The following is a 23,132-nucleotide window of genomic DNA, read 5'->3' as shown; positions in this document are numbered from 1 at the left end:
AGGGGATGATGAATACTGGAAGGAAGAGTTGAGGAGTTTGGAGTAAGTATGAGACTGCTGGACTGGGGTAGTGACTAGGGTGTATAGGTAGGGGGAATGGGAGTGGGAAAGGACTGGCAAAGAGGATTGGGGGATTCCATTGTGGCTGGGCTGGTGGGGGTTGGCTGCGGAGGACAGCTGCAAATTGGGTAGGGTGTTTTGCAGAGGGAGGGGCCTTAGGCAGCGGGGCAAATAGTGGACTCATGGGAAAGGATTTAGGAGAGGCCAGTGAGCTGCTGTATAAGAGATGGGTAGCAGAGGCTGAGCTCCCTTTTCCATTACAGGGCCTGCTATCTACCCTCACCCAGACATCTGTACCTTGGAGTACTGCTGTTCATCTGTTTCAGGTAAGCTTGCTCATCAGTGGTTCGTCAGCATGCAAGCTCCAGGAGGCATGTGCTGCAGATTAAGGCTGCACTCTCTCCCAATTATGGCTAGGCAACAGCTGTATTTTCTTGGCATCTTCTTAAAGCTCCCAGGGGGCATTAAGCTGCCACCAGTGGCTTTTCAATGTAACTGAAAACAAACCATGTAGCCTAAGGCTTCTTAGCACTTGTCCTGCTGACCCTTGCCTGTCCCTCCACACTTCCATTACTTGCAAATAGAATGTATGTGTGTGTAAACTGCAGAACCTTTGCAGATTAGGCTGTAGCAAAGAAAGAGAGTGGGGGCTATGAGCAAAGCAATCTATGCTGTCCCAGCTGTGCTGACTGTCAGAAGTTAGACTGTAGCGGGGTTACTGAAGGGAGAGTGGCATGCCAAGTGTGGGTTTGTGTTTGGTTTGGCCAGGTGTCCTCAAATTTGGAGTGCTAATTGATGAAGCACGTGCCTGGCATGCTCTCAGTTATGGCCTCTAGCTAATTAGCTGAGAAAAGTAGCTTTCCCAGGTGTAATAAAGGAAAACAAGTAAAAAACTATCCTGCAAAACCAGTAAAGAGGCAATTATTGACTGTGCCAGGCCTCTCCTTGGTTTGTCATGCTCCCCCGCACCCCCCCCAGCAGTATACTCAGCACACGTCAGTCTTTAATTCTCCAGGTGTGTTAGCTTCCATTTCCCTCGCTCTCCCTGCCCATTTCCCCCAAGGTTATTCAATCATGATTACTCAACCTATGAGATACCATCTTTCCCTCCAACCTGTCATTGTGTCTGCTTCTATTATGAATAGGGCCCTATCCAGAGCTGGACTCTGAAGGCAGCATAGCCACAGAGCTTCCTGTAGCTGGGTGAGGTACCCAGAGGTGGGTATGATCTCCCTGCACGAAGAGCAGCCATGCAGAGGAAGTGGAAGTCCCATTCCCCCCCAGCCAGGAAGACTAGCAGCTGGAACCTGGTGAAAGGTAGGAACCCCCAGCTGGAGTGCCTCCAACTCTGCCCCACCAATAGCTAGATTTCATGGGAGAGGTCTGATTTCATGGTCTGTGACATATTTTTCACAGCCATCTGTGAATTTGGTAGGGCTCTAATTTTGAAGTACAGGAGGGAGGAACAAATCCCTAAAGTTCTTTAGTCTTTTTTTTCCCCCCACTTCCTTTGTGCAGTGGGCGTACTGCTGTAGGACTATGCTAGATTCCCTACTACAGTGTTACATTATGTCACTCTCTGCATTATCTGCTGATTGTCTGAGTGCATCACACAAAATGAGCACTGTTCTTTGTCAGCAACTCTTGAGAGACCTGATAAACTCACTACACCCCACACATTGCTTTCATAGTGTTTATCCAAAGAGGGTCAAGTGAGGTATCTAATAAAAGCTTATGTCAGACTGATCCTCATAATTATTGTGAGATGTATGCACAGATGATACATAAGGAGTAATATGTAGATACTGATGATAGGTTTAGAAACTGTCCCCTAGACAGAGCTGACAACCAGGTTTCTTCCAGGCAGGAGATAAGATGTATATCTCTGTCTGGTTGTAAGTCAATACAATGGAAGCTTCCCTCCAACAGGGAAGAGTTCACCAAAGAACAAACAGGAGAGCATTTCAAAGGTTTACTGAACTATAATTGGAAGACAAGTAAGACAAAGGGGAAACCCTTTGAAGGGTGTGGGGTGATCCGTTCATGGAAGCTTAGATCCTAACTTTGACTGGAAATCAACAGCTTTGTCAAGGACTGAATTCTTAGCAGAACATCTCCTTTATCAATTAGGAAACAATCCTGTTAAGTGTAGGGCTAGGATTGCATTACAAGTTTTGTTTTATATTTGTAACCATTTCTGTTTCCACTTATTATCCTTACTTGCTGTCTCTTAAAACTTAAACCTTTGGTAATAAATTTATGAGTATTCCACTATAAATATATTTCAGTGCTGTAATGTTATAAAAGACCTGATGCTGAGTTGTGTCAGACATGTATTGTACAAAGTCTCTCTGGGAACAGTTTACCTGGTAATTTCTGTGTGTGTATGATGGGCTGGATACTATAGCGGGACACTTTCAGAGGGGTTCAAGGAATGGGGTGCACTTATTGTTAACCTGCAAGGCAAAGTAAGGGCTGGCGGAGTTCTGTGGAGATAGTTTCGATGGCTGACAGACTGCTAGTATCAGGGAGCTAAGTGCAAGCAAGTCCCCCTCTTGCTGAGACAGGGGTAACAAGGTGTCTCAGAACTTGGGGAACTCCAAGATAGCATCTCTCCCACTCCTTGTGGGATTCTGAATTCAGATTGAAGAAAGGAACATCACTGACTTTCTGTGAGCCTAAACAGAGCTTCCAAACGCGAAGCTCAGGGCCCCCTCTAGAGGTCGCAGCTGATAAACTTACAAATGTTTAACGATAGTGGGTTGATTAAAAATTAAAAGCCTGTGTTGGATGATTTACATAATAAACCCATAAAACTTGATTACGTGAGTTATACTGGGAGAACCAGTAGCATAATAGGGAGCCATAGAACAGAGGGATAGCCTGGCAGTTCCTTAGAAAAGGGAGGTTTGGACAATCATGATTTTACTGTATTAAATCATATGTCTTGCAACTACAGTGATATCCTGAAGTGAACGCTTAAACATGTTCTGTGAATAGAGCAACCTTGCAGTAAGAAGCAAGGGATTTAAGAGAAATGACATACATTTTCAGTTCAAGCTCCTCTGAGAATGTCATTCTTATTTGGGGTATGCACTGTAGTTGTAGCCCTGCCAGTCCCAGGATAGTAGAGATAAGCTGGGGAGGTAATATTTTTATTGGACCAACTTCTGTTGAACTCCATGTGGCTTGAAAGCTTGTCTCTCTCACCGACAGAAGCTGGTCCAATAAAAGATATTACCTCATTCTTATTTGGAGCATACATGGTTCTGCTCTCTTCTGGAGCACTTTGATATTGAACACTCCTTCCTATGACAGGTTTCAGAGTAGCAGCCGTGTTACTCTGTATTCGCAAAAAGAAAAGGAGTACTTGTGGCACCTTAGAGACTAACAAATTTATTAGAGCATAAGCTTTCGTGAGCTACAGCTCACTTCATCGGATGCATTTGGTGGAAAAAACAGAGGGGAGATTGATATACACACACAGAGAACATGAAGTTCTCCGTGTGTGTGTGTATATCAATCTCCCCTCTGTTTTTTCCACCAAATGCATCCGATGAAGTGAGCTGTAGCTCACGAAAGCTTATGCTCTAATAAATTTGTTAGTCTCTAAGGTGCCACAAGTACTCCTTCCTATGTGTTCCTAGTTCCTATGATACATACTGCCTTTCTTTTAAAAGAAAATGGCATGTGTAGATAATAGTGCACACTGACACTTATGAAGTCCTCAGGAAACATGACCATTTCTTAAAATTCTGAAATTCATAAAGAGTGTATTCTTATAAACTGTAGTATCTCTTCAAGCCTGGAAAAAATATCGAGCTTACTTTGTCAGTGTGCTCTAAGACTGTAACAGTCACTATGCTATGTAAGGCATCTGTCTTCTCTTTAAATGGTGTGATTTGGTAAATAATGAATGCTATTGAATTATACTTGTTGGCCGGCATATCATGTTTCACAATGCACCTGTTGTTTATTCATGAGAATTTTTTTGCAAGGGTATGAGAACCTGAAACCAAAATTGATTTTAAGGACTGGCTACTCACTGGATTTAATTATCCCAGGTGAAAAGTAAAGAACATCATTTTGTGAAACACAGGCCAAATGCATGTTTTGTAACTCCTTTAATAACCTAAAAAGAAAAGGAGTACTTGTGGCACCTTAGAGACTAACAAATTTATTAGAGCGTAAGCTTTCGTGAGCTACAGCTCACTTCATCTTATGCTCTAATAAACTTGTTAGTCTCTAAGGTGCCACAAGTACTCCTTTTCTTTTTGCGAATACAGACTAACACGGCTGCTACTCTGAAACTTTTAATAACCTAGACTCTCTTCTAAGTTAGGTAACTTGTTTTTTTTTTTTTTAATTGAACAGTGCCTGCCTTAAGCATACAATTTATGAATCTAGCGATGGATGTAGGTTTCACATGGTGCAGAGGTGAAAGGGAAGGCATGATGACTCTTCTCATGGGAGGCTGGATCACAACAAAACCATGTTTCTCCCGTCACTTTTTTTTTCTTTTTATTTTTTTTTAAAAACTTCTCTGTTGTCACTGCCATTAGTCATTTCCTCTTGATGTGCTCTTTAAACCAGCTTGCTCAGTAAAATACACTGGGAAGAAGGAGAGAGAGAAATAAAAATTTGAATACTAACAACTCTGGAGAAACTGCTTCTATGTAATATACCAGTTAGATGCCATTTGGGGGGTAGTATGCTTTATCTGACTTGGAAAATGGATCCCCTTGCCAATAACTCACAACATAAGTTTGACACTTACTTATCAAGTAAGAGAGTTTAAATTTGATACCTTTTATAACTGATGAGAAATTTTCTTAAAGAACTTTTTTCCTTAAATCCCTCTCTAAAGACCCAGGGGTTGCAGAGGAAATTACACAAATTGTAACGTAAGAGTCTGGAGTTCTAGTTCAAAATTCAGTATTTTGCTTTTTCTCCATACTGGTAGTATCTCAGGCTATTTATTAATAACTGTAAGGTCATTAATCACCCTGCTGATGTTGAGAAGTCCATGAATCTGACATGACTCTGGCCAGTTTAACACATTTTAGAGTAGGATGACCAGATAGCAAGTGTGAAAAATCAGGATGGTGGTGGAGGGTAATAAGCGCTTATATAAGACGAAGCCCCGAATATTGGGACTGTCCCTATAAAATCAGGATATCTGCTCACCCTATTTTGGCTAAACAGACTGCACAGGTTTGTTAATGCATTTGCCTATGATACACTAAAGAGATTTAGGTGTATAGGGCCTGTGTGTGTGTGTGTGTGTGAGTGATACAGAACTTACAATGTAAATATCAGTTGCATACATATCTGCACTAGCACCCCAGTAACCTTCCTATAATAAGTTACTTCATTTCAGACTTCCATTTTCTTCTCTGTTCAGTATGCCTTTAGGAGGAATAGTTTGAAATACTATGCATATTTACCTCATAACTCCATTTTCCTTTGGTGTATATATGGTCGAATCAAGTTAACCCTAAAAATCATGAGTAGATTCAGGATCATATACGTGAATGAGCATGCATGTAAGAACTAGTAGTGCTCTGATTTGGTGAAGGCAGAAGTCCCACATACCAACCTTCCAATCAGTCTGTTCAGAAATTATGTACTCCTGTGGACATGGTATGTGTCCTACTGAAAAATAACTTGGAGAAACGCACACAAACACGTAATGTCTGTGGGCCTGATTCTCCTCTGCCTTGCTTCTTGCATAATCGTTTATGCCTATGCAAAGCCAATGTAAATTGCTACCACCATTCTGAGTGGACTACTCTGAATTGGCACTTTGCACAAGTATAACCAATGAGACAAAATGGAGGGCAAAGGGGAATTGAACCCTATGTTTTTGCCCGTGTGTGTGTGTATATATAGATATAGTAGCAAGGCACTGCAATTCTTCCTCAGTCTCCCCGCATTACTTTTTCTGATCTCCATGTGAATAAGCATATCTGATCAAACCTCTCTTATGAAACCCTGAGGGCCAAATCTCTTTCAGAAGAGGCTGTTTGAGTATTTTTCGTTCTGTAATTTTCATACTAAAACTCAGCAGTTCCCTTTTGTTTCCCTGACATCTAATACACACTCCCTCCCCACCCCACTTCAGATTTCTGCACACAGCATATCCAAAGTAGGCGCAGCAGCAGGTAACTGATGCAAGCTTGTTTAATGTCGCTCTTGCCTGGTGTGGTTTCTGAATCTCGGCAGGGCGATAATGGTGAAACTGATCAGGCTCAAGTCAGTTGCACTCTGGTTCAGGTGCCACAGGTGAACACATAGGGGTGTGAGCACCAGCAGCAGTTGGCCCTATACACCTGAAAGTGGACACCTCAAAATGTTTGAGAGTGGAGAAAAGCAACATTGGGCCCTTGCAATCAGGCACTAAATTCAACCATGCTGTTTCACCCTCTTTCTTGACAAATTCTGCTGGGTGTTAGGAGAATATTAGTCTGCTTTGTCAACATAGCCGTTCCTGCAGTGTCATTGTACCTAACTCCAACCTAATTTATATTGGAAATGCTGCTTTAACTTGGTGGAAAATCCCTTCTCATTTTGAAACATGATCCTAAATTTCAGCTCTTGTTACCAATTAACCAGCCTCCCTTAACCAAACAGACTGGTTTCAAGGCTCTGCAGTGAATGAAGTGAATGCAGAAAGGTGTCAAAAAGGCATTTTACATTACAGTATTTTGCCATTTCACCCTACCTAAATTGCAAATGATTGCTTGGTGGAAGATTGTGTGTGAGAGAGAGAGAGTATACTGCAATGCCTTCATACTGTCTGAAAAAGGTTTAAAGATTAGTAAGAAATCTCCTTAACTGTACACATTGGAAGCTGTCAGAAGACATTTTTACAAGTACTAAATTGTTCTTGGTTTACAGGCTTAAAGATATTAAGCGTGGCATTAGCTGAACACTGATTTATGGTAAGACTTTGAATATCGAGGTTTGTTATGCTAATAAAACCATTTAATCACTGCATGCGAAGAGGGCAGCATTTTTTATCTTTATAAGAACAGCTACTAGGAAACCACAAGCCCTATTCTTGTGAATTTGCAGCTCTTAATCCCGAGGCAGGCTCTCTCTAGTTTCTATGGTAACTTCTGGATCTATATTCCAATCACGGGTTCTCTGCTGTCCCCAACCTGAAAGCGAGCCAGCAACCCCGAGCCAGCGGGTGGATTTCTTGACGCTTTCCATTTTTGGAAATGTACGGGAATGGCATCAGCTATTGCATGCCGAAAGAGGCAGATTAGCTAGACCGCAAGGACAGATTTGAAAGCGGAAATGTGCGTGTCGCACACGGATCGCTGTATCTGAATTTCTACAAAACCCCTGGCTCGTCGCTACTCCTGAAATAGAGACAAGAGGTTGTGCACAATCCTCGAGTGCTGTCACGTCAGCGAGATCTTGGGCTCGTGCTTGCTAACTCTCCCAGTCTAGTGTCTTTATGCAATTCTTTGCATTACAAAGTGTTCGTATCAGGAAAATGGGAACTGCGTTAGTTTGCCAGCGAGGCGCTCCTCCCTAAACAGCGTGGTCTGCTGATTTGTGTACGATGCGTTTGGAGCGGGGCTGTATATCCATAGACCTAGACCCCTCTTCCAGTCAACCTGACAGTAAATTTATCGGACGTCCCTAATAGCCACAGCGTGTACCTCGTGGTGCCCAGAAGCAATTCATTTTACTACCTTGTAAAACAAGTCCCGCTGTATTAGAGTTCACTAGAAGCCGGTCTCCTTGCCTATGAAACCATACCCCTGCAGCAAACCCGCTAGTACTCGGATATTTATTCTCTTTGCCTTCAGGTCAGTGGAAGATAATATTTTTGGTTTGCTCCCTTTCAAAGCTCTGGCCTACCTGTCGATTCCACTGCGTGACTATGAAGCAGTCAGTCCCCCAGAGGAGATGCCCCAGGCACGAGTTTTAAGTTGTGTTGTTCAGTGAAACGGATCCGGATTTACGGTGTCAAGACTCTTCTTCCCTTCCACCAGATCGCAGGGTGCTCTCATCAACGCGGGAGCTAACCCTATCCCGTTGCTTGTGTTTACAAACTGTCCTGACCTCTTGTAAGGCGCAGAGGGCGTCCAAGTGCTGCAAATAAAAATATCAGCTAAATCGGGTTGGGGTGTTTTTTTTTTTTGGTAGCAATTTCACTGATATGTAGACCCTTAATCAAATAAAGAGCTGCGTTAACTGTAAATGAAGTGGCCCCCCCGTGCCCCCCAGACGCGGGGCTTGGGGAAACCCGAAGATTCCGGCACTGGTTTTCACGGGGGGTAGGGGTACGATCCCAGTGCAGGATCGCCCTGCGGTCGCCGCAAGCTCTGAACATGACCGGAACTGTGGCGGGGGGGGGGGGTCGGACCTTACAGAAACTTGCGCTCTCCGGGCTAGCTCCCCAACTGCGGGAGCGATCGAGTAAACTCCTCTCCGTTCTCTTGAGAAACGAGGGGGCTTTAAAGGCCAGACCTGGCCCTTAGCTTGTTAGGGGAATCCACGACTGGTTAGAGCTCTCCCCGCTTCCCCCTCGCAGCGGGCTGCTTTAATCTCCTCCAGAAAAGGTGACCCTGGAGGCAGGCAGCCCAGCTTGCAACCGAACCGACCCATCGCGGCTGCCGCCATCGCCCTGCAACCTCCGGCTAGGGCTTGCCGAGCTCCGCCTAACTTCAGGAGTCCGCTGATCTGCGTGTACCCCTGGGAGCTGCGGGCCGGTCTGCGGCACAAGTGCAGGGTGGAGGGCTCTTCGGTGGGTGTCTCCAAGATGTAAATCCTGGGTGGGAAGCGGCGTGGGAGCTGCTGCTGCTGCTGCTGCAAAGGAACAGCTTCGCCTCGCGAAGGGCATCGGCCTCCCACCGTTCTCTCTCTCCGGGCTGTCGGCGATGTCTTTGGGCAGGAGGAATGGTTCCTCGGATCCAACCAACCCACCGCCGGGATCCTTCCTGGGACCCGATCATTTTGCAGGGAAAAGAGGGGTATGCACCTTCCCAGCAAATCCTCCTCTAGCGTGCAAGCCCATATTTAAAACCTTGGGTCAGTGCGCCCCCTACGCGTGAGCGTGGGCAAGCACCTCGCCTGCCTCCGAGCTGCTTAAATAAATAAATAAGAGTGCGTGTGGCTTTTGAACTGCCCACAGACTGTCACAGAGGGGTGGGGTGGGGGAGAGGGAGAGGGAGAGGGGGAGAGAGAGAAATGCAGAGGCAGCAGCAGCAGTAGCAGCGGCGGCGGCATTGCTCCAACGAGCACTAGTCACTCCAGTCCCAGCAAGCGAGCAGGGGAGAGCCACACACCAACTCAGCCCAAGCCAAGCGGCGCTAGGCTACCTAGGACTCTCCCTGTGACACCAGAGCACACAAACACACACAAGGGGAGAGAGGAAAATATAAAAAAGGTAAGAAGCAGCGTCTCACTTGTGCCATTTCCGTGGCAGACACCACGAGCTTTGCGTTTGGTTCTTTTCTGTCTAGCTCTGTCTCAAATGTGGGGAAAGGATATATTTTTTTTAATTTATTTATTTATTTATTTTTTTAAAAAACCGCTCCAGTGGAGGAAGAATCGCAGATTGGGAGGTGCTTTAACCCCCATCTCTTATCAAGCACGCCGTGAAGGGTTCTATTCCTCGAAAGGGAGAGAACGTATGAATTCATGTGAGGCTCAAAAACGGATTAAAATCCAGTCCTTGCCTTGAAATGCCTGTTACCACGCTTTGGGCTGTGTGTGTGTGTGTGTGAGAGAGAGAGAGAGAGAGAGAGAGAGAGAGAGAGAGGGTGGGGAACAGGGTGTTTGTAATACTGCGTAATTTTTAGTGGCTTGAATTTTCTCAGGAAGGTTGCTTTAAACAACACACCTCCAAACCTACTCATGAAATGAAGCACATAGAGGAGAAAATGAATCCATGTTAAGACCATGGAGGGGAGGAGGCGAAGAGACCCCATAGCGAGATAACATCTAGGGGATACTAGGGCAATGTCCTAGATTTGGAAGGATGGTTTTTTATTTTACGTGTGGGGCATTTTGGTTTTTGGAATAGGATGAGATAGGGAATGTGTTTGATTAAAATATAAATCTTGACGCAAACCCTCACTAAGGGGGAGCTAAATCCTTTTAAATGGAAGCTCAGCCCGTTAGCCTATTGTAGCTTTTAACAATGTGATTGTTCTTGATTAGGCACTAAAAGAGCTTGTTTATTGCTTTAACAATCACGGATGTGCTTGAAAATGACAGCATACGCGGCAACAATTTTAATCCCCAGACTTGTCAATGCTTTATGCAAATTTTTGGAGGTTTAGCAGCGTTAGTTCTGTCTAGGCAGCAACTAACAAACCAGACGTGTGCCTCCCTCCCCCAACCCTCCTCTCCTAATGCAGCCTGTATTTCAATAAATGTGCATGAATATGCATCGAATGCTTTCTCGGTACTCCAACAGATCCTTTTTCCCCCCCCCCAGTCAAGGCTACATGTCCATGTCATTTTTTTGTCTTATTCTCTCTCTCTCTCTCTCCATCAACCCCTTATGATGCAGGGAAGGATCACCTCACCTCACACACTATGTATTTACAGTGAGGGACTCTCTCACCACTAAGTTACAGATGTCTTTATTGTGTTTTTTAGTGACTAATACCAACACACACAACCCGTCCGCCACATCTGGTGGGTGTGAATAAACCCCATGGTATTGGGTGTCTTTGCTAACAGAGCAATACTGCAGTCAAAATGAATGAAATTGCACTGTAATTACCTATTCCTTTGTCTTTGCCTCACGCATGCGCCGGAGAGCAGGGCGTGGAGAGAGGGACAAGTCAGAAAGATCTCTCCATCATTAATCAAGCTCATATCAGAATCGATGGAACAAAGGCATTCGGAGATGTTGCAATATACACAAGGAAGCCAGGATGTCTGTAGATTTAATTCCCAGCACATTCCTCTCCCACGAGCTCAAATAACGTTTTAAATAGCATGATATTTTGCTAGGATCTTAACTTTTTCTTATTGGAGAATTTAAAGAGGGAATAAATCGCACACCCCTCCAATGTCCTGTATTTTTTTTGTTTATCCTGGTAACTACGCCATTGTTACACTAAGGAGAATTTTACTGGTTTATTTTTTTTAATGGTACTAAACCTATGTTTTCGGTGGGGGCAACCTTCTCGCCTCCCAAATTTTGATCGAGAAGAAGTGCCCATGAAAAATGAGGTTGGGGTTTTTGCAGAATTGGCTATCATTGCATTGTAAACCTTCTCGCAAAATGGCCTTTCGAGGTCTGTGCTGCAAATGGGGTAACCATATTCGGCTGGCCTGTCTCTCCGTGTTCAGTTTCTTGTGGGAACTGCTGTCTGGCCAGCTCGTAGACAAAGGGGTATTATATAGCAACTCTAATGAGGCAGATCCATTTGTGAGTCCTCGTGGCTGAAGACGATTAAGTGGGTTTAATTTATCTACGGCAGCTAAATTCCACGTTAACCATCTTGTGTTGGCTTTTTTTTAAAAAAAAGCCATGCTGCGGGGGAGGGGGACCCTTCCTGTGACAGATCCTACCAAGACTCCATCAAGAGCGAGACTCTCATGGTTTTTAAGGCAGTCTCCTAAAGCGCTTCCCTCTGTTTTACTGAGATTTTTCTGAGACATTTTTCTCTCATTCAGATTGTCGCGTCTTGACGTCTGATCTGGTATTTCTCTTTCCCGTCTCCTCAGAAGACACTCTGGTCAAGGATGATGATGTAGGCTGTGATTTTCCTGGTGGAAAACTCTTGCAGGCGGTGCAGATCTTGTAGGCTTTGTAAATTACGACTCTTTAGGCGACGTGTCTCTACAGCCACAGAGCGAGGGGATCTGGATGATGAGCCTCTGCCAAAACGAGTTCGTTGTAGGCGACCCCCGTCCCCAAGCCGCAGTCATTCACCAAACCCGATCTTGGCTGTGGCTTTTGTTACCTCTCCTCCAACCTCGCTTATGAGCATTGGCTGGAATGGAAATCTCCCATTCCCAGCCCTTTTGTCCCCAATGGATGATTACTTCGTAGTCTTTAATACTGTCCTTCAGGGCACTTGTGTGTGGGGAGGGGCGCGGGAGTAGAGGCGCTGGCCATTACCGGAGCCTTTGAATGGGAGGGGAGCCTGTGTACGCCTTGCCGTAGGGTCACATGCCAGACACACTACCTACAGGGCTGAGCAGACTTCAGACATGCAGACGATTTTTAAGCACAACTGCTCCCCCCCCCCCCCCCAAAAAAAAAAAAAAAGTCTCGCAGGAGAAGCAGCAGGAGGCTGCGTGCGGGGAGCTGTGTCAGCGAAGCTGCCGCGTCGGCTGCAGAGATGGAGCGTCTCGGAGAAGAACCTCTACCAGCAGCCTCTGTCAATTGGTTCTGGTGCTTAATTTAGAGGGGGAGAAGGAGGGAGGAAAATACTATAATAATAATAATTAATTAATAATGAATTAATGCAACTGGCTTTCAAAGGAGGTGGGAGTAGGGAGGGAGAAAAGGAACAAAGGCTCTTGCGTTTCCTGTCGCTCCATGGTTTCGTACAGGACTGGAACTTCCTATCCAGGAGATGCTGGACGTTATGATCTTCCTCCCTGCTGGATTAGGGAAGGAGCAGTGTGTGTAGGTTGGGGTTTCGGTTTCAGAGGGAGAATTTTAGCTACATTCCATGGTCTGGGGTGGGAAAACACACACCCCACCATGCAGAGACGGGAAAATCCTGGTGGTTCTTTTTCTTGGTGTGCGTTCATGTCTAAAACAGCTGATTGTGTAATTCAGGGAATTTGTTAGTACATTGCTGCTGGAACTGCACACCACACAGCATTTTTGTATCTAGTTGAACCCCTGAGAATATCATAATTTAACCCCATTAAAATAAAATCTAGGCTAAAACATGAGACTATTCAGTTCTGTATTTTGTGTGCAGTTTTTTTTTTTTTTGCTTTTGCTTGTTTTCCTATGGTTTTAAGTGTTTTGTTTAAACAATGTGCCAGCAAATAAGTTAAGTGATATGTTATCCCTGTTAACTATTTCTGAAATGAAGCTTTCAGTTTTTATCTCCCCCTCCCCCCACACCTTGAAAATGTAACTCTGAAATTACATAAGGAGCGTGCATGCCTTATAAATTTTTTGAACCTTCCTAAATCTCTATGAAAATATTTGTGTATATCACCTTTTTAAACATGAAGCTACTGGAATAAATTGTAGTATCCAACTAATGCTTCATGTATTTGTCCTGTCTTCCATTTGTGGATTTTCCCCAAATACAACTAGCCCTGAAATCCTGCCACAGAGTGTTCTGCATGCTGGACAACTTTTAGTCTGAAAAATACTGTTCTGTGACTGTAAAACAGCCATTTTTATTGGACACATCTTTACTGAAAACACCAGTATTACAAAAACCTTTCCTGCAGAACTTCCCCATCTCAATTTATCTTTGTCTTTAGCAAGATTACTTCCGGCATAGTGGCTACATCAGCTGATGAAACAGTTATCAACTATTTATACAGTTAAGACTAATGTACACTAATCAAATTCGCATTTCATAGGCGCAATGTAGATGGGTAGGATATCTTTTGATCAGTGTAGTTTCATTGCTCTTTGGATGCTGAATCTCTTGACTTTCGTAGAATATTTGTTCTTGTATCCAGTCTTATTGCAGATGTATGTATGTTTGTATATATTTATAGGCATTAATAAATATGCATTAGTAAATTAAATGTGTAAGAAGTAACATCTAAAAATGAACTGCAGCACCAAATGGCTTAGATTCTTTAATGTACTGGAGACTACTCTGGTAACTGATGCAATGATCTTGGCTTTACTGGTCTTATCAGACCAGATTCCTTGATGTGCAGAATGCTAGTTGCTCAGGTTTATTAGAAACATCAGTGTTCATATTACATAATCAATCAGGAAAGCTACATTTTGAAGAAGAGTTAAGACAGGCTCCTAAATCCATATTTGTTCTTGGGCATCCATTTGGCCTCGGGAAGCTGGATCTTGGTTTAGGTCTTTAGATACTACTGTAATTTCATCTATACATCCTAAATCTAAAGGCTAGATCTTAGTTTTCCAAGCAAGAAAATGGCAGTACTAATTGTTCAAATACAAAGAAGTGATGACTACCTAGTTTTTTTTTTTTTTTTTTCAAGGCCATTCTGTCTTCCCTTCCCTTCACAAAGAAGAGGGAGGGGAGGACCATAAAGGACCAAGACAATTCCAAAGTGTAGATGTGTTGGAATAGCTTCTTCCTTGACCAGAGTTTGAGAAACAGAATAAGGGGGAGACTCTGACAAGGAATAAGCCGACAAATCAGTGTGAATATGAGCGAGCCAACAACCAGAGAAGTCAAAGAAGTAATTCCTGAAAGCATTAAAGCCCTGAAAATAGAAACCATATGCAGCATAATGGAAGCTTAATGAATTAGGAAATACTTTCAAGACAAAACATTTAAAATGTTTCTTATGGAGAATGAAAAGAACTTAAGATTCATCTCTACCCTACAGCATTTTAGCATCTTGCTAATCATAACTTTCTTGTTCAAAATAGCGATGCCAACTAAGCATCTTATTTCAAAATGGAGAAATTTGGTTAGTACAAACATGTATATATTGGTTTTCTGATGTAAAACTCATAATTTTTAAAATGGAAACTGATTATATTTGGAAAATGTGTCTCTATTCATATATTCGTATAATAGTGTGATTTGGTAGATTTTGAGAATTGCCCCCTTCCCCCAGGACTTCTATTTTTAAAAAAAAAAATTTTTTTCAGCACATCAGTAGATATAATTTTCAATATCTGACATAGTCAGAATTTGCCTGAGAGCAAGATGTGTAGTAATTCCTACCTCAAATATGATTTAATGGACTTTAATTATTGGAAAACGGTTTTAATAACAAAATCCTTATGACTTAGATTGGCCTTCTTATCTAAGTACTGTCTTTCGATCCGTTTGGTACGCTGCTCTGCAAAATGGACCTAGCTAGCTTGCATACATATATTATTCAACATTCTTCTAGGCTGCAAACTGCCGTGTACCCTCGCCATAATTGAAAGCCATATGAAAAGTAGTACTTGTGGCACCTTAGAGACTAACAAATTTATTTGAGCATAAGCTTTCGTGAGCTACAGCTCACTTCATCGGATGCATTCAGTGGAAAATACAGTGGGGAGATTTATATACATAGAGAACATGAAACAATGGGTGTTACCATACACACTGTAACCAGAGTGATCACTTAAGGTGAGCTATCGCCAGCAGGAGAGCGGGGGGCGGCAGCTATCACTAATATGCTACATAGTTTGAATTTTAAGCTGGAAGCATAAGTGTCACATGATTTATGTAAGACTATTCTGCTGATCCTGGGATTTTTCATCTTAGTTGCGTCCACCACATAGGAAGTTGGATATCCTTTTGTAACTAACTCTATGTGAATTTCTCCTCTAGCTATTCAGAGAACAGCACCCATTTGGTGCTGTATACCATGGGCTCTGGCCAAGGGAGTTTCTATATTAATTAATTATAGGCATAGTCTCAAGGGACTCAGCACTAACACTGGAACTTTTAAATGTATAAAATAATCAGATTTTAATCTCCCCTCTTCCCTCATTCTACAGGTATTTCGTTACAGAATAATTACTGATAATGTGTTAGAATAACAACTATAGTGACTTTACTTTCTCTGAATAGAAGGTACTATAATGCTCCATTGAAGCATGACTCTCAACTACTGGCAAAAGTCAAGTGGCTACAATATAAATCCTGTAAAGCTTCCTTAACAAGGATTCATTTTAATGGCAAAAACATGTGCCATCAGCACCAAGTGAAAAATAGAAGTTGCCTTATGTGAAAGTAGTAAATTCAGTGACTAATATCCAAGTTACATTTAAGTAAACCGTAAAATACTCGAAGGGAGGACTCTTCTGGTTGTGTAAGGCCTTATACTTTCACAGAAAATTCTAAATTGACCGTTGTAACTCTTTGTTTAATTTAATTGGTGCCTTGATGGAAAAAGTAGAAATATGTGTTCAACATTATATGTTGGAATTATTGACCAGTTTAGAATCAAATTAGTGTTCAAATAGCAAGGTGCAACATGTGATCGCCTTCTAGACAAAGCTAAAATGGCTACAGGGGCACAGAGGGGAAACAAAACAAATCTACAGACACAACAGACTAACAATAACAGGGCTGCTACACATCTATCCTTAGTATCAGACTACTTAGTAAATATGCAGAATGTGATCATCAACTGGGAGGTAGAAGTGCAGAGCATTACGAATGGGTAGCCAGCATGTCAGAGACTGAAACCAAATTGCAGCACCCGGATCCACCTAGTCTGTCCCAGATACCCAGGAGTGCAAGAGACATACTTTTTCAAACTCTGAGATATAATAACACTTCCTCAAAGCAGAGAAGAGTATAATTGTGGGAGAAAGCACGATAGTATAGAGTAAATTGCTACTGAACTGGCAATGGACATTGACCAATGGAGAGAGGACAAAGCCCCATTCACTATTGTTATTAAGGGGTTTACTGGGCAAATGCTTGATGTACTGAGGAATTGCCCACTTATATCTCAAAGCAATTTTTTTTGTTTTTGTTTTGTTGACAGGAAAATGAATGCAACTATTGCCAAATGTGTGTGTTAGTTGATTACTGCTGTGAGTGACTTATTTGCTCCATGTTTGTTCTGAGGAGAGCAAAACTACACTGGATAGAGAGGAAGGAGAGAATGTGCAGAGGGGAAAGCAGTCCCTCTGGTATTCTTGCCTTTTCCTAATGTGACTGAGGTAAATGGGGATGACCTAGTTAATAGCTGCTCTAACAGTATGGCTCTTGTGCAAACTGAAGCTGGCAGGGTAAGGGTGTCCTACTTAGAGCAGCATCAGTTCTGTGCACACACTCAATCAGAGTAGGCATGGCCCATGCTGCCATGGCTGGGAATATGTGCCTGGCTGGGGTATGGGCTAGAGTTTCCTGTGGATCTCTGCTCTTTCTCTTTTTCTTCATGTCTGCCAGCTTACTGGGACACATTTTCTCTTTTGCTTCAAAGACTGGAAATAAAGATCCTGTATCTTTATACAGCTACTTAGTCTCTACCATAACCTAAGAGAGAGGATGGAGATGGGAGCGTGCTGCTGACTAATCATTTGCAGTGTGCATGCAGTAACTTTGGCCGGGACTGTCCTTTCATGGGTTTCTTCACTACCAATGCTGAAAGGGTGGTGATGTGGTGTAGTGCTGCCTTGTGGCATTCTCTCTTTCCCTGGCACATTGCAGAAGCCCTTCTATGGTTCTGCGCAGAAGCTGCTTGACTAGGCTTGTGGAGAGAGGTCTTGGGGCAGTAAAGAGCAGGTCACTGGTCACATTCCATGTTCTCTTTGGACTGGCTAGATTTTGGGGTCAGATTTAATGCAACTATTAATGGCATTAACACTCTGCATCCCCTCCATGGGTTCTGTTGAGCACCTTCAGGGGGCCCAGCCAATGGCAGCATGGCACTTCCAGAGCCATGTTGCCGGAATGAAGAGCGTGCAGTTGAGCAGCTTGGAGATGCAAGTTATCCATGTAGATGATGACTTATCTCTGTGGATCTGGTATTGTCCTTCCTGTGGATATGAGAGTCTGGGCGGCCTGGTCCCCTTCTCACTCCACATTCCTACCTCCAGAAAGATTTCTTCCATATTAAAGGAACAATTTATAGTATAGAGATCTCAGTAGGCTCACCCACAAACAACCTGGAATGTAGCTTGTGTGAATACATTACTTAACCTGTTTAATTCATTCTTATGTAGAGGGCTTCCTGTAAATGCTATCTCTTGCTTCTTAGGATGCTGGAGTTGAGGAACATATAATCTCAGTATTGGAAGCTGGAAGATCCAATTTTAAGCCCAACTGCCCCACCTTAATTGCAGTGTCCCAATGAACAATATATTTTCCAGAACTGTTGTCAGTAATTGCTGGCAGGCCCAGTCAAGTAGAGTACCTTCTAGTGAACTGCAGAAGAGATTCTATTCATAGAACATTGAATAAAGTCACTAGAATAGCTCCAGAAAATGAACAGCATAGTAGCTTTTTTCATAGGCATTTGAGTAACTATTAGGTCATTGAAAGTTCAGCTGTCAATGCTCTTCTCTAGATGAGTCAGTCACTGACAAACGGATATATAAACAAACTATTGATAGTTATGGAAAGAGAAATGCAGAGTTCCTCATAGCAACTCAAACTTTGCTGAACAGTGTACAGTATTGACAGAGTCCTTTAAGGCATAACATCTAAAGCTCTTGTGGTGAAGGTCACTTCCCACAGTTGGTAGCTTGTTTCCAAGTGCTCAAACATTGCTGCGTAACATTTAAAGGTATTTCTTTGTGTGAACTTCTCTTGTAACAGTACTATAACAAAGCAATATAGCCAAGCACAAAAATCTCCAGGTTAACAAATCACTAGACCTTTTTGTAAGGTCTCTCTTGTATAGCTGCTATAAGAGCATTGTGGAGTTAGACTTGGGCCCAAATGCTCCCCTCTGTTTGGAGCCAATATGTGGAAGCAGCTCAAAAGTTAGGGGGAAGGGAGCGGAGTGGAGTTTATATTGCATGTTCCTCCACAGCTGTTTGGGAATAAAGTTGGTTATGTGGGCCAACAAATTGAATAGCCCTCTAGTCATGCCCCACAAAGGAAGAAAAAAATTTCCCCAAAGAACCTGGGTTCCTGTCCTTTTAGAGGATTGCAATCTAGAGGAACTCCAGGAAAGAAATACATGGGAACCATGGCAGTGTCTCCATATGCTGATGATAGAATTATTTCCTTCAGCAGCTTCCCTGAACTTTCTGTAAAAAGATCTCTTTGGTATGAAAGCTCAGGCTTCCTCCTAGTTAAAGGATAACATCTTAGGCAAAGTGTGTGCCAGAGTAAAGACATTTTTCATGCTTCAAAAAAAATTGTTCTGTGGTGACATGCCTTGGTCTTCCCACCCACTCAACTACCATAGACTTTGTGGCAGAACGGTGATGTTTTTGTACATATGAAGACCAATTCATTTTTATATAAAATATTAATTGGTCTTCAACAAAACCTAGATGGCCATGACTTTTTAAAACATTTGAAAAGGCTGGGTGGTTAATCTTGGAGTTACTACTAATAATAAAGAGCTTCATGAAGTCTCTAGCAACTACACGTTCTTCAGAAATGTGTACCCTGCTCTCTAAACTTCATAAAACTAAGTAGCTCTTCTTTAAGGAGCTTACAGCAGACATTTTATCAACATGCTGAGTGGAGCCCAACAGCAGCTGTGAAAGAAACTGATTGCCTCTGAGTGGTAAGGTTGTAAGTTTGCAGGCTTTGCTGGCTGAGCTTACAATGCCTGCTGGTGCAGCCCATCCTGTGGCTCCCTGTGCAAGGTGCTGAGCACCACGGATGTTACAAGGTACTCTGATTTCATCTACAGCTGAATGACGAGTCTTCAGGAATGACCATTCCTTCCCAAAGTCTACACACACCATAGTGACCACGAGAGTAGGGTGAATAACTGATTTTTTTTTTTCAAGTTTGTTGGCAATTTCAAAAAATCAAAAACAATTTTTGTTCTGCGACAGACTGAACACAAACATTTTGAAAATTTTTGGCAAATTGAAAAGTTGAGAAATTCATTTTGTGTTGAACAAAACATTTTGTTCAGCTCAAAATGAAAACTTTTTCAAGCTTTTTTTTTTAAACTTTTAAATAAAATTAAACAAAAATTCAGAATGAAAAGTTGTTTCATACCAAAAATCAAAATGTGTTTAGTTTTGAAAATGTCAGTGAAAAATAATTGGATTTTTTTTTAAATGAACAATTCTGTGAAACTTGTATGAATTCATGAAATATTTAATGTCACCAAATCTGCTTTTTTTTTTTTTTTTTTTTTTGGTAAGTAAAAGTTTGTCTGGCTCCGTTGACTACTTCAGAGTTCTTTCAACTCTTGCAGAGATGGGCCTGTGGAGCTTTTCCTGTTCATTTGACGCACTTGCTACAAATGAAAGAACCACATGTGCCAAAATAGGCTCAGGTTTTACGGTCTCCCCACAAGGGTTGGGAGGAGGAGACAGCAGCCAGTGGTTGTGTAGAATGTAATAAGATTTTGTTGTTTATAGTAAACAAAATGGATGACTTTTCTTGTATAACATTAATATACTTGTATCTCCATGTGACAGGCAGGGATATGGGATTAGAGCTGTTAGTTTATGGAACCTTAATTCTGATTTCATTTCCATTCTAAACTCTAAACAAGAGTTGTTAGATCATATTATGAAAGTGTGTGTGCGTAACTTCTAACTCAAAATTCTCTAGGTTATGATATTGTCAACTTAAATGCTTTAAATTCCATTTAAGAGCAAGCTAACACTTCTAACAAAATGTAGAAATCTCTCACCCCTTCAATCAGCATAAAGGTTTCTGTATCTCTAACTTTTAGAATTTGAGGACGTGTTAATTGTGGGTAATCCTTACTGATTGAAGATGTTCAGGGAGCAGCATTTTGATTTTTTTCCCTTTCCCTTACTAAAACTAACTTTTGGTTTTTAAGGGTAACTGGCTCATGCCTCAATGAAAAGCTGTGTGTGGTGGCTTGCCTATACCGACACTTTCTAATTTCCAGAACAATCAGACCTCTGTGATTCTTGTGGTGTATTAAACAAATCTCTGAATTAGTGCAATTAAAGGTGTATCACGATGAATGGCAATTGCTTTCCAAAGTACCTGTGTAGTGGGAACCGACATCGTATTACAATGGGTATGGGTTGTTTGGCAAACTTGTTCAGGGTGGCTATTGGGTAAAGGGCTCCATCCTGTTTGCCTTATATTGCTTGTACTACAGCAGGTAGCACACTTTCTTTGTATTTGTTTTAACTGCTTGAAACTGCTATCATGCCTGATTAGAGAAGAGCATCCATAGATGATGGGTGACATTCGCATGACTGCTATGAGAATTCATTATGAATGCTGTCTAGATAAATGCCGTGCTTGGGCCAAATTAATTCATAATGTCAAACTTCTACAGTAAACATTTCACAGCTACTTCTGATTGAGATAAATAAACTGAAGATAGAAGGCGAAATTCTGATTTCAGTTACAATCTTACAGCCATGTTGGCTTCATTGCGATTGTTCCCAAGCATAGCACTTGGTCCAGCATGCTTGGCATTGTCCGCTGTGGTAAATAAGAGGGTCAGTAGCAATGTTGATTGAATACTTGCATCGTATAGTAAACTTGATGGTTAACAATTAAAGAAATACTGTAAATGCTCTGGCAAACTTTAATTAAACCAGCTTTGTGATTCTGGTCCCTGATTTAATTAGCTGGGGTGTCAGTTAAATATAATCCTGTGATTCTGGACTACTTTTAACTGGCTCCCCAGCTAGTTAATCCACTTGCAGTTCCTAAGAGACTAAGCTGTCAACGTTAAATATCAAAGTTTAGAACACTTCCTAGCTAATTTTACTGCATGTTTGCCAGAAATACAAGTGTGTCACTTTTATGTTAAATATTGTTCTGTTTAATAATAAAAAGAACAATTTGCATCTAGCACTTCTTGTAAAAGTGCTTTACAAAAGCTGGTAGGTATTTTCCCTGTTCTCTGGGTGGAGAAACTGGCAAATAATTGTATTGCCAATTACCGACTGATATTATGGCTTCCATCATTTGAGAGTATGCATGCAGCCTTAAGACTTCCTAGTGTGGGCTCTGTGCAGAATAGGTTAAGCTCCAAATCTGAGGTACATTCTGTTCCCCTCCCACATTCAGTTTAATCAAATGTAACTGATTAATACGGGGTGTAAAGCAGTGCGAAAGGTAGAGAGTAATTTGAGAGAGTTCAATTCAAAATTCTTTAAATTCAATTATAAACTCTCTTGGTAGGATATAGACATTCCCCTGTGATGGGCCAGAAACTCTGCTTTGCTAGCAGCTGTTTGCACCACCAGAAAAGTGCGAAGGGATCTTAAACCTGTCCAAAATGAGCAGCAGAGGATTCCTCTGGCTTGTTTTTGCTATTTAATATTCCAAATGTGTTACTTACTTGTGATGGGTCACAAGCCACATGAAACAGAAGTGTTGTCCTAATGCATGAGCATGCAGATGTGTCTGATGCAAACACACGAGTGACTTTGTTGTTTGAGAACTTTTGAGCTATCATCTTGCTCTAATGTTCACAGAACTTCAGGCACAACTAAAGAAAGCATGGGAGAAGCAAATTTAACTTTTTCAAACTGAATGACCATCAGTAAAATTTTCAAAATCACCTTAGCCCCATTTTCAAAAGTTCCTGAGGCACTTAGGCCCCTAAGTCTCATTTCAAGTCAATGGAACTTAGTGTCTGAAGTCACTTAAGTACTGTTGAAAATTTTTACACCATCACACATTGGACCCCAAAATGAAGTCTAGTATTGTACACATGTGCAGTGTTGACTTGAAAGGGCAACAGTAGCATACACTGTAGCCTAATCTATAGGCTGCAGAAATGTATTCTTGGGATGGTCCATAGAGCAACAAGAGAATTAAATGATACACAAAGATTTGGAACACATGGTTGGTCAAAATTAATAGTGTCCTAAGAATAGCTATGAAGATTGAGCCTTGTACAGGTTTTGGCCAAGACTAAAGAAATCCCCCACTTGTGTTTGAATAGGCTCAACACTGGGCAAAACCAACCCTATCGCACAGTCTTGTTTTCTGTTTAGGTAAATGGCTGAAGTGGGTGGGTAAGATTCTGTGGCCTGCATTGTGCAGGAGGTCAGACTAGATGATCATAATGGTCCCTTCTGACCTTAATATCTATCGTCTATGTATCTAAGTGATATTCCCAGTTGCATAACCACAGGCTAATCAGGCTGCAGCTGCATAGCACTACACAATTGACATAAACTGAAAACCTTTTGTCCCTGAAGTAGACCTGATTTAACTTCCATGCCTGCCTTTGTTTGCTTACTGGAAATTTGCAGCATGCTCTTAAACATTTACAGGATTCATGTGGTGTAAGAAAGCAAAGATTCTTGTGTATTTGCCAATGTCTTAGTTTCACCTGTATGCCAGTTT

General features: G+C 42.1%; 1 protein-coding gene and 1 long non-coding RNA gene across 4 annotated transcripts in view; one reads left to right on the top strand and one right to left on the bottom strand.

The window, feature by feature from the left end:
- Positions 1-208: 208 nt before the first annotated feature.
- BASP1 (brain abundant membrane attached signal protein 1) overlaps positions 209-23,132 on the top strand; it is an 83,712-nt gene continuing 60,788 nt past the window's right edge. The window contains exons 1-2 of one of the 3 annotated variants that reach the window (XM_038392954.2): positions 262-386; positions 1,206-1,377. The gene's annotated coding sequence lies outside the window, so the exon portion shown is untranslated. Of the gene's footprint in view, positions 387-1,205; positions 1,378-8,225; positions 9,470-23,132 lie in introns of those variants that run through there. The other 2 variants (XM_043508448.1, XM_038392953.1) reach the window with 2 other exon arrangements.
- On the bottom strand, positions 2,023-8,092 carry LOC122458808. Its single transcript, XR_006279084.1, has 4 exons — positions 7,939-8,092; positions 4,382-4,671; positions 3,688-4,192; positions 2,023-3,362 (listed from the first exon to the last, which is right to left on the bottom strand). It is a non-coding gene; the product is annotated as an uncharacterized LOC122458808 (long non-coding RNA).

This window comes from Dermochelys coriacea, chromosome 2 (assembly GCF_009764565.3).
Source record: "Dermochelys coriacea isolate rDerCor1 chromosome 2, rDerCor1.pri.v4, whole genome shotgun sequence".
Lineage (NCBI taxonomy): Eukaryota > Metazoa > Chordata > Testudines > Dermochelyidae > Dermochelys > Dermochelys coriacea.
The sequence above is the reverse complement of the archived record's forward strand: the minus strand, read 5'-3'. Positions and strand labels throughout refer to the sequence as shown.